Below are 16,638 nucleotides of genomic sequence, written 5' to 3' on the forward strand. Positions count from 1 at the left end.
CTTGGCCACAAGTCTGAATTTATATCATTCGATATTGCCCTTTGAGTCGCGTTTTGTCTTAAAGACCCATTTACAAACGACTCTTTTACAATCATTGGGCAATTCAACGAGATCCCAGACACCATTCTGGACCATTGATTTTAACTCTTCTTTCATTGCATCATACCATTTTTCAGAATCGTTATTTTCTATGACTTGTGAAAATGATAAGGGGTCTCTTTTGATTCCTATATCATAATCTAATTCTTGTAGATATACCACATAATCATCAAAAATGGCATGTTTTCTTTTCCTTTGAGATCTTCTCAAATCTGTCAATTATGATTGTTCTACAAGATCATCAGCGGCGACATCAACATCATGTGAGAGTTCTTCGATGTTATTTTGTTGTTCACCCTCATCAATACTCTCATTGATTTGAGGAACAACAATCTCTCGAATAGGAGATGATATGGGAGAATTAACCTGAATCTCCTCGATATCAAAATTAATCCTTCGAGATTTTTCACTCCCACTGATTTCGCCATTTTCAAGGAATTTTGCATTACCAGATTCTACTATTCTCATACTATGATTAGGGCAATAAAATCTGTATCCCTTGGATTTTTCTGGATAACCAATAAAATATCCTAAAATAATTCTTGGATCCAATTTCTTTTCATGTGGGTTGAATACTCTTATCTCTGCAGGACACCCCCAAATATGTAGATGTATTAGACTAGGCTTCCTACCAGTCCATAACTCAAATGGAGTCGATGAAATTGACTTGCTAGGAACCCTGTTCAAGATGTACATAGTTGTCCTAAGAGCTTCACCCCACATCGACTTCGCCTTTCAGCAACACCGTTCTACTGTGGCACACCTAGTAATGCATATTGAGCACAAATACCCCGTTGTTCTAGGAATCTAGCAAAAGGGCCAATATTCTGACCAGATCCATCATATCTGCCATAAAATTCACCACCTCTGTTAGATCTGACAATTTTAACTTTTCTCTCTAATTGTCTCTCAACCTCATTTATGTATACTTCAAGAGTATCAATGGCTTGAGACTTTTCATGTATTAGATAAACATAGCCATATCTGGACAGATCATTTATAAATGTGATGAAATATTTTTCTCCACTAAAACAAGGAATATGGAGTGGTCCACAGATATCAGTATGAATAATCTCAAGGAGTTCTTTACTTCTTGTGGCATTTTTCTTTATATGTTTAGTTTGCTTTCCCTTTATACAATCTATACAAACATCAAAATCAATGAAGTCTAAATGTTCCAAAATATTATCCTTCACTAATCTTTTAATTCTTTCTTTGGAAATATGCTCTAATCGTCTATGCCACAATATAGAAGATCTTTCATTATTGAAACTATGTTTCAATCCAACATTTGATTGCAGGGTCATTAATGTCTTTATAAACTCAAGATCCAAATTAATTCTATACAAACCATCACAGAGAATTCCAGAACCAACTTTTATTGAATCATAAAATATACTGAGTTTGCCATTACCAAAAGAAAGACAATATCCTAACTCATCAATTCTAGAAAGAGAAACCAAATTTCTAAAAATTATAGGGACATAACAGGTGTCAACAAGATCCATCATATGACCCGTCTCTGAGCGTAGACGATAAGTTCCCATTGATATCACTTTCGCTTTAAGACGATTTCTCATAATGATGAATCTTTCATGTTCTTTTAGTTTCCGAATTGAAAGAAATCCTTGTATGTTATTTGTAACATAAGTTGAAGCACCAGAATCAATCCACCAAGTGTTAGAAGGAACTTCTATAATATTTGATTCGAAACATACAAAGGTCGAGTTAATACCTTTCTTTTCGAACCAAGTCTTACGTTTAATGCAATCCTTCTTCACGTGTCCTTTCTTGCCACAAAAGAAGCACTTTACAATAAATGCTTTCTTTTCATTAGTCCGTTTAACATTTCCAGACCCAGCAAATTTCTTTGATTGATAATGCTTCAACTTTCTTTTCTTATTACCAGCTCCTTGAGTAGTAGTCATAACATTATGTGAACTTTCTTGCCTTAGTCTCAATTCTTCCTGAACACACATACTAGTCAACTCATTCAAGTCCCACTTATCCTTATTTGTGTTGTAGTGAATCTTGAATGGGCCAAACTGAGAAGGAAGATAATTGAGAATAAATTGCACAAGAAAAGATTCATCAACATTCATACCTAATGTTTTAAGTTTTGCAGCTTTGTCAGCCATATTGAGGATATGATCCTGAATTCCTCGAGTGTCATCATACTGAGCAGTAGTTAGTTCTTTCATTAATGTGCCAGCCAATGACTTATAGCAGATTTAAATCTGTCTTCAATAACCTTTAAATATTCCTTTGCGCTAGTTGTTGTAAGTAATGAAGTTTTTATGTTATTTGCAATTGTCATTCTTATGAACATTAAACTAAGTCTATCAGATCTTTTCCAAGCCTTCATTTCATTTACTTGTTCTACAATACTTTCATCAGTCAAGTCTGCAGGCTTTTCAACAAGTAATGTTAAATCAAGATCTAATACACCCAGTATGAATTGCACATACTCTAACCATTCTAAATAATTTGATCTAGAGAGTACAGGAACACTTGAAGCATATGAATGTATATGCGGAAGTACCACTGCAAAAATATAGAATAACATTAATGCTTTGAGTTTGTCAAAAATTAATGAACTATTGATATCATCTATATTACACCTTTGGGTGAAATATTGACATATCTAGTGTTCACTCAAGAATATTTATGGAGGACTGATACCATCCTTGTGGAATAGTTTTGTTACCTTTGGGTATACAACCCTAAACTGCAAGGATATCCAAAAATAGTATCATCCTACCCCATCATATAATTATTTGAATTAGATTCTCCTTTGGGATTATCTAAATCTCCTAATTATATGTGTCATTATGAATATTATTTCCTTAATGTCATTTAGGACTAATTCCTTAATATTATTTTATAAGTTATTAGTCCAGGTCACTTTGGTGGCTACAAGACTAATGCAATGATATAAAATAAAAATATCCTATAAATGACAAAACTTTTATTGTAATTCATATCACAAAAGTCTATCATCCTAGGCCACTTTGGCAGTTAATAGTCAGATAAAACTTAGGGAAATGAATTACAAATAATATTTATCAATTTCTTTAATTTTTGCTAAGCAATTCAATAATAAAATGACTATAATAATTATTGAATATTAATGCAAAGCAGTTCAATAATAAATAACAATAATAATTATTGAACATTAATGCTAGCAATTCAATAATAAATAACAATAATAATTATTGAATATTAAAACTAAACAATTCAATAATAATTAACAATAATAATTATTGAATATTAATGCTAAGCAATTTAATAATAAATAATTATTATTATTATTGAATATTAATGCTAAGTAATTCAATAATAAATAACAATAATAATTATTAAATATTAATGCTAAGTAATTCAATAATAAATAATAATAATAATTATTGAATATTAATGCTAAGCAATTCAATAATAAATAACAATAATAATTATTGAATATTAATCAATACAAAAACTCATATGATAATCATGATAATATATAAATCATGCCTTCATGTGAAAGGTAAATATTATTTCACAATTTCATATATATACATGTGAATAAATAAATAAAAGTCCAAAAACAATAATTGGATTTTAATTTTATTTACCACATGTAAAATCAATAATTTATATAAATCATGCATGTGAAAGATATACATTATTTCACAATTTCGTATATATGTATGTGAATAAATAAATAAAAGTCCAAAAATAATAATTGGATTTTAATTTTATTTATCACATGTAAAATCAATAATTCATATGAGAAAACTATAAAGTAAACCATAATTTATAGTTTTTTTAATCAAAAATTAAATCCAATCAAATAATCAAAAATATAATTATGATTAAAATTAATCATAATTATAATAAATCATATTTATCAATTTATAATTGAGAATATGAATTAAATTTCTCAATTTTGATAAAACCATAAATATTTGATATGGAATAAATCAGAAATATACGAATGGCAAAACAATAATTTTGGCATAAATTAAACCCGAGGGTAAAATCGTAAATATGTTGACATAACCTGAAATTACGAAATTTACAAGGGTAAAACTATAATTTTTATGAAACCCTAGCCTCAAGGGCAAAATCATAATTATACCAAAATTTGCCTTCGTCGCCACCGTCGCTTGCGCGAGCGACGTTGACGCTTGTGCGCGGCTGCGGGCTGCTGCCTGTACTCGACTGCCAGTGGCAGTTCTAGCCAGTGCACGGCCGTTACCACCACGGCGCTGCCGCCGCGGGGCTGCTACTGCTCATGTGCAGCCACTGCTGCTACGGCGGTTCCTGCCCGCATGTGGCTGCTGCCAGCACGCGGTCGCTGCCTGTGCATGGCCTACTCACGCACGGCTGCCACTTGGGCTGTCCGCCTGCGTGTGGCCGACCGTCGCATGCACGGGTTCTGGCCATGTGCGGCCGACCGTCGCATGCACGGGTTCTGGCCGTGTGCGGCCGACCGTCGCATGGACGGGTTCTGTGATGCCCGTATACGGGACGGGTTCTATGATGTCCGCATACGGGATGAGTTTCGTGATGCGCACGCTACCTAGCGTGGTCGCAGATTCGCAGCGAGGTCGACGATGACCATTGCTGCTTAGCAATTCTTGGAAGATGAAGGTAATTTTATGCATTGTAAATAAGTTTACAGATCTAATACATTTGATTTCAAAAACCGAGCTCTGATACCAATTGTAAGCATAAAATCTATAATTATGCTATATCTAAAATACGAAAATAACTTATATGTCAGGATTGAAATCAAAATGTATAGATCTAATTACAATGCGTACCTTTTGATGCCATCTCTTCAGAGATCTCGTTTGATCTGCTTAGCACCGTCTTTAATCCAAGATTGCTGTAGCCAGCCACCGATCCAAAGTTGCAGGCACCGTCGCCATCTGCAAGGAGGAGTAGATCCTTTCTCCTCTCTTCCTATCATTTCACAGGACCCACTGAGAGTGATAGATTTTGGGGAGAAAAGGGTTTTGGGGAAACTGAAATCCCTTAACGGAGGTGCGTCTGTACGTAATGCCAATGCTCTCCCAAACCCTAGAGGTCCTGTCCTTTTATAGGCGAGAGCAGAGGGTCTACGATGAGATCTCAGGAGATTTCCTCCCATCAAGGTTATCTCCCGATAAATCGTTCCGTAGTGGACTTAGTCTATTGGCTAAAATATCTGAACGGAACCCAATTAGTTATTATATTATATATCTTATTCAATTATAAAAGGGCCACATATTCTAACAATAACATCTTGAAATTCCTCTAGGATTGGTTTCATGATTGTTGGTGTCTCCTTATGTTGTTCATTCTCCTCTAATTCACATTTGCATTCACCATAAGACATAAAAGCACTAACTTCCTTCTTTGGTGCACTGATTTCGGACGGTTATAATAGAGCTAAGATAATCTTCTTTTCATTCACCTTAAAAGAATAAGTACGTTTATAGTCATTCTACAACACCCTTCTATCATAATGCCAAGGTCTTCCCAACAGTAAATAACAAGCGTCCATTGGAGCAACATCACACCATACTTCGTCTTTATAATATTTGCCAATAGAAAATGAAACTAAACATCTTTTAGTTACCTTGATGTCATTTTCTTTTTACAACCAACATAATTGGTATGGATGTGGATGAGAGATTGTGTCCAACTTCAGCTTCTATACCATCTCCAAAGAAACGACGTTCTCAAAACTGTCACTATCGATGATCACCAAGCACACCTTGTCAAGAGAAGCGCATTTAGTGTGAAACACATTTTTTCTCACCCAACTTTCATCCTTGGCCACATAAGACACTTATAAGCTACGTTGCAATACAATAGATAAACCATGATCTGCAGAAGTAACCTCTTCCTCATCTTTATCATATTTTGGTTCATCATCGGCATCAAATTTGTTAAATCTCGAATTTTGATGATGAACTCAATTGTAATTTATTTGATCTAATCTATATGTTGAAAAAAGTATACAGGATTAACTACAATAGCAGTAAGACATAAAGCAAGTGTTATGCCGGAGTCAAAATCGAGATCACGTTGGGAGTTCAAGAGTTCGTTGAAAGTCTGGACGTTCGTCGGAAGTTTTGCTGGAACCAACCGAGAAGTCCAGGAGCTTGCCAAAGAAGCTCGTCGGAACTTACCAAGAAGATCATTGTAAAGTCTAGGAGCTTGCCAGGAGTCCGCCGAAGCATTATCGAGAGTTCATCGGATGTTCACCGGAAGTACGTCAGAATCTCGCCGGAAGAGTAATTGACACACTAGAACAAGAAGTGCAGTAAACATATCTTAATTATCATAGTTAGAACGCAAATTAAGTTAGGATTAGGAGGTAATCCCATTAACTTAATTAGGGACCAATTGGGCCCGTAACAGGGCTGAATTGGGCCGAATTGAGCACCCAATTCAGCCCCTAAATTCTTGGCCGGCAGTGGCATCGCCTGGAAAGCAATGCCCTAGGAAATCTGGGCGGTGGTACCGCCAGCAGTTATTGCTGCCAACGATGGTACCGCCCCTGTCAGGCGGTGGTATCGCCCAGACTAGGCGGTGGTACCACCCAGTGTCAGGTGTCAGGCGGTGGTACTGCCCAATAATGGCGGTGGTACCGTCAGGACCCCGGAAATCTGGGATTAGACACTTTTTAGCTCCATTTTTTAAGCCATTGGGGCCTATAAAAACCCCACCATTTTCTGCATGAAAGGGCATGAAAAGTATTGGCTTAATCTTGAGTTCTTGAGTCTTAAAGTATTGTAAAAGTTAGAGTTCTCCTCCTTCATCCCTTAGCCTTGTAACCATCCAAGAAAGAGGAGTGAGACTTGTAAGGGTTTATCTTCTAAACTCGGGAAAAGGAGAAAGTGCTATAAAAAGGTATTTGGTCTTCACCTATTGAAGGAAGGCCTTTAGTGGACATCGGTGACCTTATCGGAGGAGAAATCCGAAAGTGGATGTAGGTCACATTGACCGAACCACTCTAAATCTCGGTTTGCATTTACTTTGATCAATTTACTTTTATAGCAAACTATCTCTCCTCCTTATTGTGCTTTTACTATGCCTACATACGTTTTCAAGTAAACACCTTCCGAGATTGGCTTTAATTTTACGAAAGCTTTCAAGTTCAAATTCTCTCCGAAATGGATTGAATCGAAACCATTTTCGTCGGAATCAGTTTTAATCGAAACAAGTCTTTTGAAATCGTGAAAGTTTTCCACTACACTAATTCACCCCCCCTCTTAATGTCGCTCTTGATCCTAACAATTGATATCAGAGCAAGGTTCACTCTCATTTGGTTTAAACCCAAGAGAGATGGCATTTGCTGGCAACCTAGAGGGCCATTCAATTACACGTCCGTCCATGTTCAATAGGACGGATTACACATATTGGAATACTAGAATGAGGATCTTCCTAATTTCAATGGATTTTGAATTATGAAATATTATAGAAAATAACTTTCAAAAGTCTTTTCTTCCAATGAACGATTGGAATGAATTAGAGAAGAAGACCTTGGCTTTAAACGCAAAGGCTATGAATGCCTTATTTTATGCATTAGATAAAAACGATTTTAATCATGTATCGATTTGTGAAACGACTTTTGACATTTGGCACACACTCGAAGTGACTCATGAAAGCACTAGTAGAGTGAAGGAGTAAAAAATTAATCTTTTAGTCCATTCTTATGAGTTGTTTCGAATAAAACTGAGTGAGACCATTGGAGACATGTACACCCGATTTACGGATGTCGTCAATGGTCTAAAAGGACATGGTAAAGGTTTTTCAGTTTTTAAATAGTTAATAAGATTTAAGATCCCTTCCAAAAAGTTGGGATCCTAAAGTAATGGTCATTCAAGAGGCCAAAGATCTAAATAATTTTCCTCTTGAAGAACTAATTGAGTCACTAATGACCTATGAAATGACGTGTAAAGCTTATGAAGAGCTTGAGGATACCCTTCCAAAGAATAGGAAGGATATAGCACTGAGAACACAAGAAGACCACTTGAAAGAAAACTCAAGTGATGAGGACTTTGATGATGACTTAGCACTCTTAACAAAAAAGTTCAAAAGATTGATAAAAATAAATAAATTTAAAAATGATACTAAAAATAAATTTGAACCTAAGAAAGATCAAGTAATATGTTACAAATGCAAGAAGCTGGGACACTACAAGAACGAATGTCCCCAAGCCAAGAAGAGGACACCAAAGAAGAAGGCTCTCAAAGCAACATGGGACGACTCAAGTGCATCTGAAGAAGAGAAGCCAACCAACACCGAGCAAGTTGCTCACTATGCACTAATGGCCATTAGAGATGAGATAACAAGTTTAATTGATGCAAATTTATCATTTGATGAACTATTAAATACTTTTCATGATTTATTTGATGACTGCAAATCAATTAGTAAAAAATATAAATTGTTAAAAAAGGAGCATAATTCTCTTGTTAGTGATTACAATAGATTAAAAGTTGAGCATAATGATAGTTTAGCTCCATGTACGAAATGCCATGAAGTAGAAACACTTAGAAAGGAAAACTTGCTACTTAAAGAAATCTTAGAAAATTTTGAGGTTGGTAGCAAGTCCTTGAACATGATCCTTGCCAATAAGGATCATGTTCATAAAAGAAGTGGAATCGGATTTATGAGTAGCTCTTGCCAAAATCTAACCACATTTGTTAAAGGCCCTATCTTGCATATTTCACCCCAAAACAAATGTAACTTTTGTTGCAAACTTGGACATGTAGCTTATCATTATCCATTTAAGAAGTGTAGTCCACACAAGTTGATTTGGATTCCTAAAGGAACCATAAAAAATTTATGCAAAATGATAAGTTAAGTCGATCAATTTTTGAGGCACCCAAGGTCAAATGGGTACCCAAAAATCATCTTCTTTTGTAGAAACGTATACCATCATAAGCTAGGAGCAAGAGATGGTATCTTGATAATGGATGGTCAAGGCATATGATTGGAGATCCATCTCAATTCTCTAAGCTCACTAGCCTAGACGAAGGATATGTCACATTCGGAGAAAACAACAAGGGTAAAATCATTGGCAAAGGAACTATAAGTAACACATCCAACTTTTTTATTGAAGATGTGTTATTAGTTGATGGCTTAAAGTATAACCTTTTGAGTATTAGTCAATTGTGTGATAAAGGATACATTGTTAGATTTGAATCTAAGCTTGTATTACAGAAAAACCACACAAAAACACATCTATGGTTGCTCTAAAATAAAATAATGTATACACTATCGATATTAATGATCTTTGTAATGAAATATATTTTTCGGTTTTAAATAACAATGCTTGGCTTTGGTATAGGAGATTAGGTCATGCTAGCATGAAACTAATCTCTCAAATTTCATCTAAAGAACTTGTAAAAGGAATTCCTCATATCAAGTTCGTCAAAGATAATGTGTGTGATGCATGTCAACTAGGAAAACAAATAAAAAGTAGCTTCAAACCAAGTACTTCTAGACCTTTGCAATTGATTCATATGGACCTATTTGGACCAATTGCTACATCAAGCCTAAGAGGTAGCAAATACACATTTGTTATCGTGGATGATTATAGTAGATACACATGGACTTATTTTTTGGCACACAAAAGTGAATGCTTTAGGTATTTCTCTAAGTTCTGTAAACTTGTTCAAAATAAAAAGGGTTTTGTGATTTCGTCAATTTGAAGTGATCATAGTGGTGAATTTTAAAATCATAATTTTTAAGAATTTTATGAATCTAATGGATATAACCACAACTTCTCTACTCCAAGAAATCCTGAACAAAATGGAGTAGCAGAAAGAAAGAATAGAAACTTACAAGAAATGACAAGAACCATGTTAAACGAATATAGCCTATCCAAATATTTTTGGGTCGAAGTCGTAAATACGGCATTTTATGTTATTAATAGAGTTCTAGTAAGACCACTACTTTCCAAGACTCTTTATGAGTTGTGGAACAACAAAAAATCCAATGTTTCATACTTTAAAGTTTTCGGATGTAAATGTTTTATTTTGAATGAAAAAGATGCCTTAGGTAAATTTGATGCAAATCCGATGAAGGAATTTTTATTGGCTATTCCTTTGTTTCTTAAGCATTTCGTATCTTTAACAAAAGAACTTTGATTATAGAAGAATACATTCATGTTATTTTTAATGAAAATTTCAAAGTTAAGAAAAATAAACTTGATGATGATGTTGATTTTGATGCTTTGAATTTAAATGAAACCCCTTCTCTAAATAGCAATTTTGATGCATCTTCTTCCGAAATCGTTCTTCTCTTAAAAATTTTAGGAGCTAATTATAGGAGAAATATCGAAAGGGGTTCAAACTCGTTCTTCTCTTAAAAATTTTTGTGCCAACGTCGCTTTTCTCTCCCAAATTGAACCTAAATGCATTGACGAGGCCATGATGTTGAATCTCGGATTTTGATGATGAAGTCAATTGTCATTTGTTATCTAATCTATATGTTGAGATAAGTGTGCAGGATTAACTATGATGAAATTGAGACATGCAGCAGGAGTTACGCCGGAGTCAAGACAATGATCACGTTGGGAGTTCGACGGAAGTTTGGACAGTCGTCGGAGGTTCTACGGGAACAAATCCGAGAAGTCCATAAGCTTGCCAAAGAAGCTCGTCGGAACTCGCCAAATGAATCGTCGTAAGTCCAGGAGTTTGCCGGAAGTTCGCAGGAGTATCATCGAGGGTTCATCGGATGATCGACGGAAGTTCACCAGAAGCTCGCCGGAAGAAGCAATTGACGCACCGGAGCAAGTTGCAGTAAATGTCTTAGGAAAAATCGTAGTTAGCATATTGATTAAGTTAGAAATAGGAGGTGATCCCATTAACTTAATCTTGGGGCAATTGGGCCCCTGAAAAACCCAAATTGGGTCGAATGGATCAACCCATTCGGACCCTGATGTTTGCCAGGCGGTTGAACCGCCCAAGGCAGGAGGTTGCACCGCCTGGGCTGAGTCTCCGAGCGAGACTAGGAGGTGCAACCGCCCCAGCCAGGTGGTGGCACCGCTTGGGGCTCAGTCTCCGAGCGAGACTGGGCAGTGCAACCTCCCCTGACAGGAGGTGGCACCGCCTGAGCTCAGTCTTCGAGCTCTGCCAGGCGGTGCAACCGCCTCAGTCAGGAGGTGCAACCGCCTGAGCTTGGTCTTTGAGCTCTGTTAGGAGGTGCAACCGCCCCTGATAGGAGGTAGCACCACCCAAAGGCTCAGTCTTCGAGCTCTGCCAGGCGGTGCAACCGCTCAAGTCAGGAGGTGCAACCACCTAATCCCGGAATTTCGGGAATTGACAATTTTGAGCTCCAAATTTGAACTGGGTTGGGGCTTATAAATACCCCACCCATTCAGCACTAAAAGGGTAGGAATTTACACCGAAATCTTGATCCTTTTGTGTGATTCTTAGAGCTCAAAATTGTTGTAAAGGCCAAAAGTTCTTCGCACTCTGTTCTTCCAAGTTCTGAGTTGTAAAGAGAGGAGAGAAAATTCTGTAAGGGTTGTCTCCTAAGCCCGTCAAAAGGAGTGAAACTGTAAATAGGTGGTTGACCTTCGCCTATTGAAGGAAGGCCTCTAGTTGATGTCGGTGACCTCGTCGGTGGAGGAAGCCAAAAGTGGAGTAGGTCAAGATTGACCGAACCACTCTAAATCTCGGTTTGCATTTACTTTAAGCATCTTATCTTTACTGCAAACCTCCTCAATAGCTTACTGCCTTCTGTGTTTTTATGAATGTGTTTCAAAGTTCAGTACTTTCCGAATCGAGGTTTAAGACTCAAATCAGTTTTATCATACGAACTTCGTATTTCAGTTTACGCTTACGTTCGGATTTCCATTATAACTGCAAACTGACTTTATATCTTTGCTTTAACTGCATCTCGCCTTATCTCAAGTTAAAGTGGTTTACGAATAAGCTTTTATACCGAAATCATCTTTATCGTACGAACGTCGTATTTCAGTTTGCGCTTATATTCTGATTTCCATCATAACTACAAACAGCGTTCATATCTTTGCTGCATCTCTCCTAGTCAAAAGTTGAAGTGATTTACGAATCGGCTTTCTTACCAAAATCAGTTCTATCGAACGAAAGCAGTTTTCGATTTTAATCGCAGAAGGTTTTCCGCTGCACTAATTCACCCCCCTCTTAGTGCTCTTGATCCTAACAATTGGTATCAGAGCGGGGTTAACTCTCTAACGGATTAAAACCCAAGAGAGATGGCATACGCCGGAAACCAAGAGGGCCATTCTATTACACGTCCACCCATGTTCAGTGGGACGGACTACACCTATTGGAAGATCCGAATGAGGATCTTTCTTATTTCTATGGATTTTAAACTTTGGAATCTTGTCGAAAATGGATTTTCGAAGTCTTCTCTTCCAATGATCGATTGGAATGAATTGGAGAAGAAGGCTTTCGCTCTTAATGCAAAGGCTATAAATGCCTTATTTTGTGCACTTGATAAAAACGAGTTTAACCGTGTTTCAACTTGTGAAACTGCATTTGATATTTGGCACACACTCGAAGTGACTCACGAAGGCACAAGTAGAGTGAAAGAGTCAAAAATCAATCTTTTGTTACATTCTTTCGAACTTTTCCGGATGAAACCGAGTGAAACCAATGGCGACATGTTTACCCGTTTCACGGATGTTGTCAATGGTCTAAAAGGACTCGGAAAAAGTTTTTCGGATTTTGAGCTCGTAAATAAGATTCTAAGATCCCTTCCTAAGAGTTGGGATCCTAAAGTCACTGCTATTCAAGAGGCGAAAGATCTAAGCAACTTCCCTATTGAAGAACTAATCGGGTCATTAATGACCTACGAGATGACTTGTAAAGCTCATGAAGAGCAAGAAGACATCCTTCCAAAGAACAGGAAGGATATGGCACTTAAAACTTCAGAAGGCCACTTGAGAGAGAACTCAAGTGATGAGGACTGTGATGATGACTTGGCACTTCTAACAAGAAAATTTAAAAAATTTATTAAAAAAAACAAGTTTAAGAATGACGCAAAAAATAAACTTGAACCCAAGAAGGACTAAGTTATTTGCTATGAATGCAAAAAGCCGGGACACTACAAGAGTGATTGTCCCCAAGCCAAAAAGAGAACATCAAAGAAGAAGGCGCTCAAAGCTGTTGAATCTCGGATTTTGATGATAAAATCAATTGATGGGTTATTTGATCTAATCCATATTATTGAGTTAAGTGTGCAGGATTAACTACGATAACCAGAAAACACAAAGCGAGAATACCAGAGTCAAGTTCGATGGACGTTTAAGAGTCCGAAGAATCGTCGGAGATGCTGCCAGAACCAACCGAGAAGAAATCGGGAACCTGTCGGAATTTTTGGAAGTTCGCCGAAGAGATCGTCGGAGGTTCACGGAGATCACCGAGAAGGCTCGGCTACTCATTAAAGTCATCACAAGTTCGGGAGCTTGCTAGAAGCCCGTCGGCAGAAAGTTCGTCGGAAAGCTCGCTAGAACAAGACTCGACGTTCGCTGTTGAAAATTTGCTTAGGACGTGTTTTGGTTATGTAGTCCACTTGTAATTAGGATTAGGATTAAGAGATAATCCTATATCCTGGTTAGGGGCCAACTGGGCCCAAAGTCAGAGTTGGTTTAGGCTAAAAATTAAGCTAAACCAGCGAACTAGAGAGCCAAGATTGAAGCCCAACTAGTGGCTGAAAATACTGTAGTCGGGCTGAAAACACTGTAGGCGGTGGCACCGCCTGGCTGGATGGTGGAACCGCTAGCACCGGGAACCCTAAGAGAATTCAAATTTTGGAGCCCAAAATTTGAATCCTCTTGAGGCCTATAAATACCCCTCAAATCTCAGCTGAGGTTACAACTTTTGAAAAGCATTTTGATTGAAAGAAAAGTCTTAGAAAGTCTTAGCAAGTCTTGTTTTCAATTTGCTAGAGAGTTCTCCTCCTCCTTTCTTATTGAAAATTTGTAAGAGGTTGAGCTGCTTGTAAAAGGTTGTAAGAGGGGTGTTTACCCTTCCATTTCAAGAGACTTACTAGTGGAAGGTGGGAGCCTCATCGAAGAGGGGCCTCGCAAGTGGAGTAGGTCATTTGACCGAACCACTCTAAAAATCGGCGTAATCTCTTGTTTGCTTTTTATTATTGTCATTTACATTACTGCAAATCTTCTTACTGCTTTAGTTCCTTATTACTCTTGCTGCGCAACTTCAAGAATACGCCTTCAAGTTAAATTTCTCAAGTTTCGTTCTTAACGTACGAAAGATTTTGATTAAAATCGAAGTTTTAATCCGCTGCACTAATTCACCCCCCCCCTCTTAGTGCCGCTCCGATCCTAACAAGTGGTATCAGAGCAAGGTTATCTCTCATATTTGGTTTAATACCCAAGAGAGATGGCTTACTCCGGCATGCAAGAGGGCCATTCTATTGCACGACCACCTTTGTTTAATGGGTCGGATTACACATATTGGAAGACTCGCATGAGAATCTTCCTCATTTCTATGGACTTTGAGCTTTGGTCTATTGTCGAGAATGGATTTCAAAAATCTTCTCTTCCGATGAGCGAATGGGATGAATCGGAGAAGAAGGTTTTTGCTTTAAATGCAAAGGCTATGAATGCCTTGTTTTGTGCACTAGACAAAAACAAATTTAATCGTGTTTCAATGTGTGATTCGGCTTTTGATATTTGGAGAACTCTTGAGGTCACTCATGAAGGCACTAGCCGAGTGAAAGAGTCCAAAATCAACATCCTTGTGCACTCTTACGAACTTTTCCGAATGAAACCAAGTGAGTCCATCGGAGACATGTACACCCGGTTTACGGATGTCATCAATGGACTCAAAGCTCTTGGTAAAGATTTTACTAACTTTGAACTAGTAACTAAAATCTTAAGATCCCTCCCTAAAAGTTGGGATCCAAAAGTTACGGCCATTCAAGAGGCCAAAGACCTTAAAGCATTCCCTCTTGAAGAACTCATTGGGTCTCTAATGACCTACGAAATGACATGTCAAGCTCATGACGAACTCGAGAACCCCCTTCCAAAGAACAGGAAGGATATGGCACTCAAATCACAAGAAGACCACTTGAAAGGAACATCAAGTGATGAGGACAGTGACAATGACATTGCACTTTTGACTCAAAAGTTTAAAAAATATTTAAGAAAGAACAAATTTAAAAATAATACAAAAAATAAATTTGAACAAAAGAAGGACCAAGTGATTTGCTATGAATGCAAAAAACCGGGACACTATAAGAACGATTGTCCTCAAGCCAAAAAAAGAACATCAAAGAAGAAGGCATTCAAGGCAACGTGGGATGATTCAAGCGCATCCGAAGAAGAGGAGTCCAACACCGAGCAAGTTGCTCATTACGCGCTAATGGCGTTAGGAGAAGAGGTATGTGATTTATTTAATGAAGATTTATCTTTTGAAGAACTATCTATCGCTTTTCATGAATTATTTGATGAATGTAGAACTGTTAGCAAGAAGTTAAGTATCTTAAAGAAAGAGCATGCTTTGCTACAAGATAAGTTTGATAGTCTTCAAACTCCTCCATGCTCTAAGTGTGAGCACTTAAAAGCAATAAAAAATAAAAATTTGCTTCTTAAGGAAACCTTAAACAAGTTTAAGGTTGGTAGCAAAGGATTAGATATGATCCTTGCACACAAGGGTCACATCGCAAATAGAAATGGAATTGGATTTGTAAAAGGATTACATCAAAATCCTACCACTTTCATAAAAGGACCTACATTACATGTTTCCTCTTATATGAAATGCAACTTTTGTTGCAAATCCGGACACATTGCCTACAAATGCCCATTTAGGAAAATTAGTTCACAAAAATTAATATGGGTTCCTAAAGGAACTATAAAGAATTCAATCATAAATAACAAAGTTAGTGGGTCAATTTTTGAGGCACCCAAAATCAAATGGGTACCTAAAAATCATCCTCTTTTGTAGACAAACCCACAAGCTAGGAGCAAGAGATGGTATCTCGATAGTGGATGCTCAAGACATATGACTGGAGATCCATCTCATTTCTCTATGCTCACTAGCAAAGAAGAAGGGTACGTTACCTTCGTAGACAACAACAAGGGCAAAATCATTGGCAAGGGAACTATTGGTAACAAATTTAATTTTTCCATTGATGATGTCTTACTAGTTGATGGATTGAAACATAATCTCTTGAGTATTAGTCAACTATGCGATAAAGGTTACATCGTTAGATTTGAATCAAATATGTGCATTATTGAAAAACCAAATCATAACATGACTATGATTGCTTTAAAACAAAATAATGTCTATACCATCAATCTTGATGAACTAAGTAATGAAATGTGCTTCTCCGCCGTAAATGATGATGCTTGGCTTTGGCATAGGAGATTAGGCCATGCAAGCATGAAAACAATATCTAAGATCTCATCTCAAGAATTAGTACGAGGAATTCCAAATATAAAGTTTATTAAGGACAAAGTATGCGATGCATGTCAACTAGGCAAACAAATAAAAACAAGCTTCAAACCAAAAAATCAAATTAGCACTACTAGACCATTAC

This window comes from Musa acuminata, chromosome BXJ2-7, assembly GCF_036884655.1.
Source record: "Musa acuminata AAA Group cultivar baxijiao chromosome BXJ2-7, Cavendish_Baxijiao_AAA, whole genome shotgun sequence".
NCBI lineage: Eukaryota > Viridiplantae > Streptophyta > Magnoliopsida > Zingiberales > Musaceae > Musa > Musa acuminata.